This window comes from Mus pahari, chromosome 19, assembly GCF_900095145.1.
Source record: "Mus pahari chromosome 19, PAHARI_EIJ_v1.1, whole genome shotgun sequence".
Lineage (NCBI taxonomy): Eukaryota > Metazoa > Chordata > Mammalia > Rodentia > Muridae > Mus > Mus pahari.
Window position 1 is genome coordinate 29,502,764 of NC_034608.1, and position 4,025 is coordinate 29,506,788.

Consider the following 4,025-nt stretch of genomic DNA (forward strand, 5'->3'; position numbering starts at 1 on the left):
ACATCGCGCACCGAGTGACTGAACTAAGAGCAAAACAACACGTGACTCTGCGTTACGCAGGCACACTCGCGCGGACGCCCCGCCCCGCAGCCCTGCATTGGCGCCGCGTTCCCCGACGGACAGCGAGCCTGACCAATGGGCGTGAGGCGCGGGGGGGAAGGCGGGCCGACACCGGGCTGCGTTTCCCGCCGTCCCCTCCCCCTCCCCTCCGAGGCCCGGTCGGGGCTCGGCGGGGGCCGGGCCGGGCTTATTAATCAGGGGCTCGTTGTGGATGCGGGCGGGGGCGATGCCACCCAAGGCGGGAAGCCCGCCGTGGAGAAGGCGGGTGCGGGGTTTGTCTCCCGCCTCTCGCCCCACTAACTGGCCCCAGGCTTCCGCCGCGGAGGGGGATCGGGGGCGGGAGGTCGGAGCTGGTGCGGGGCGTCGGTCGGACCCCAGCAGCCGGGGTGGGCGCGCGGCTCAGGGCGGTGCCCGCTGTGGGTGGCAGGCGCGCGGCCCGGCTTGTTTACGAGCATCGTTGCCCGCGAGCTCCCGGTCGATGGCAGCTCGGTGCCCTTTCCCGGCGGCGAGCCGATCGAGGGGCGCCCCGGAACCCGCCCCACCCTCCGCAGGCGTCCGCCCCCGCCCCAGGCCGTGGGCTCTTTCCGGGGCGTCATCAGAGCCATTCACTTGTCAGGTTCCCGGGAAGTGGAAGTCGCCTGTTCTGGATGTAATAGGAGAGAGGAGGAGGGCGTGCTGGCGTAGGAAAATGCGGTTTCCATAGTGCCGGGAAAGGGCGGGCCTGGGCGGGAGCAGGGAGCTGGGAGCGGGTGCTGGCGGGCGTCCTCCCTACGCCCCGCGCCCTCACCGCTCCCGGCCCGCGCCTCAAACCGTGCTCACCCAGCACCCCGGCTATGGGCGGGCGTCGCCGAATCTAGGAGCGCGGCCGCGGGCACAGCGCCAAGCCAAAGATGCCCTTGAACTGCTGCTTTGAATTTCTCTATCTACGTGGCCTTTGTGACTTTCAAAGTCGAGGGCAAATAAGCACCTGCATGTCTCATCTCCTAACTGACAGCATGAGGGCCGCTAGGAAGGGAAATGGTCCGCATTCACAGAAGGCGGGCTTGGAATCCTGATCTGGATGCGTAAACAAAACAAACCCTTGCCCAGCTAGGGAGAAAGTATCTAAATGAAACAATTCATGACCAGAGTTTATCTTACAATTTAACCTTGGTTATTTTGTTCTGAGTCCTGGAAGTTCGCCGTGGAAGGCCCTGCATAATTTACAAATCATTATTGCAACTACAATGGCATGTTTAAGAAAAATAATTGCACAGTGTGATTCTGAAGAGCATAGATGATTTACCCTTTGTGTAAACTGTGCCTTAAACACCCTAATGATAAATTTTGTGCCAAGATAACCCAAGCCGATATTGGATCTGCTCTGTTTTTAGCGTGTATATGGCTATGATTATGATTATTGATGAGTAGAAAAAGCTTGGGGAAAACCATCCATGTAGTAAATATCTTCATAAAATTAACCTCAAAAGGGTGTGTTGAATTGGGTCTTCCATTTTAAATTATACTCTTTAAAAATAAAGGATCAGTAAATGCCATTGCTAGCGTCTGTAAGTGTGAATATGTGTGTGACTGCACACCCTTGCACGCACACCCCTGTATGTGCAAGCTGTGGTTGTGAGTGTGCCAAGTACATGGTCTTGTGGTCGCTGGCTTTTATGCCGCCTCTATCACCAAGCATTATCTCTAACCAGAAGAAATGTAACAACATGACAGGATTTTTATCTTGGAACTCGAAGAAAATGTGGCTCGATTTTTATTGATTGTGATAATTTACATCCCACTTTATGAGACACATAAATGAGCCTGTGTGTTCTGTAAGCTGAAATAGTGAAGGACAAGAGGCCACGACGTCAGTACCCTATGCTTTTCTTTGAAAAAAAAAAAGCATCTTTGGTAACCATTTTTGCTTTCTTTTTTTATTCTGACTCTCAATACAAAATTAGATTTTTAGGAATGCATTGAGTGCTGACGTTCTGTGCCCAGTGGAGCCTGGCCAGTGGCAGCTTTGTTTTCCTTGGGGCTGTGTTAATGTTACGTACCAGGGATCAGAATCAGGTGACCTGTTGTGTGCTGCCCCAGTCATCAAGCTAGCAGCACAGGAGGGGTCAGGGGAGGTCTCGCCTCTGTCAGTGGTGTCTGCTCCTGAAGGTGACAAGGTGTCTGGCCTCTCTCTTTACAACAAGATGCTTGTTATTCTTCAGCCCCGGAAGCTCCAAGGGCAAAGGCAAGAGGCCCCCACTCTATTGAGAGAGTGAGCGCCCACCCTCGGAGCAACCTGCTTTCTCTCCTTCCTGCTGCCAGATAAGCTGCTTATTTACTGGGAACTGGTAGTGTATCTTGGGATTTTCCAACTGTTCTCTCCTACTTTTTCAGTACTAGTCAGCTCCTAACATCTGTCCACGTGCTGTGCTCACGGGGACTGGGTGCCACATACCTGGCCTGTTGCCAGTAAACAGCCTGCCTGCAGCTTTTTCTCCTGCCTCTGGATCTTTTCCTTAGAATCCTTCTTTTCCTTTCACAGCTGACAAATGACCATAGGTTTTGTTTGGTTCTTTTTTTTTTTTTTTTTTTTTTTTTTTGGATTGTTTTGAGACAGAGTTTCTCAGAATAGCCCTGGCTGTCCTGGAACTCACTTTGTAGACTAGAGTAGCCTCTAAGTCAGAGATCTGCCTGCCTCTGCCTCCTGAGTGCTAGTATTAAAGGTGTGTGCTGTGGCTGTTTACCAAGGAAGATATGGGATTTTATTTTTAATATAGATTCATATAATTTTGCTTCTTTTATTAAAAATAGCCTTTCAGGAATAAGTTAAGTATTTTCATTAAGTTCTTAATTGCATAAATAGATAAAATGCGTTTAAAATCCACAATATAAATACTATTACCAAAATGGATCGTAGATTTTTTTTTTTCATGTAGAAAGGCTAGTATATAATTTTAAAGTTTTTCTTTAATTTTTCATGCATGTCTGACAGGATTTTATGTCTAAGTCAACTCTGAAAGCTGACTAAGCGAATTGTCAAGTGGACCTCTACATGGCCAGTGTGAATAGCCCTCACTTAAAATGTGTTCCAGGAAGCCTAACAATAGTTTATGTTGGCAAGTCTGTTTCCCCTTTAGAAAGGATGGAATAGTTGGCCCTGTTACACTGCCCTCAGTAACTTAGTTCACAAGCATATTCAAAACATTTGCACTTCTGATGAATGAAACTTGAACAGACTTTTGCCCATCTAGGATTAATAGGGAAACTTACTGCATTTAATGAGCCCCCTCTCATCTCTTTGCTAGTATGTTTCAACTGAAATTACACAAGAATTTTGTAACATGTGAACTCTGTGTTTGCAACAGGATAACTTCCCGGCAAGAATGTAACTGTTGTCTGCCCCACTCAGTATCTATGCTTGGAAGTGCCAACAGCTCAACAATCAGAACGTGTAAAACCTCAGCCGGCAGAAACAGGTGAAGCTCTATAAGTTCAAGGCCAGCCTAGTCTATTCTCAGCACAGTCATGGCTACTTAGGAAGACCTTATCTCAAAAATGAAACAAACAAAAGAGGAGAAGGAGGACAAGAAGGAGGGAAGGAAGGAAAGAAAGAAAGAAAAAGAGTTATGTGAATGTGTATACATTGATTGTATTATTTCTTTAGACACTGAAATAGCTTTCCTCCTTAGTATTCATTCTGTCCATTAAAAATGTTGATTCAACAGTCCTGATAGTAGTCCTAGGCTAACTCAAGGATGGTTTTCTAAAATTAAGGCTTACTGAATACTACAACCACCCTAACTTATAAAGTAAGAACTGCCTGTTCCTGGGTCCACACAGCAGATGCCAGTGACATTAAGAGTGTCTCTGAAGTGACACATCCATGTTTTCTGAAGGAGAAATAGGGACAGCTGGGAGTGACCTTCTGCAAGTCCCTGAGCCTCCAGAGAGCAAGGTCAACTTGTACTCTTTGCTCTGTGCTGTGG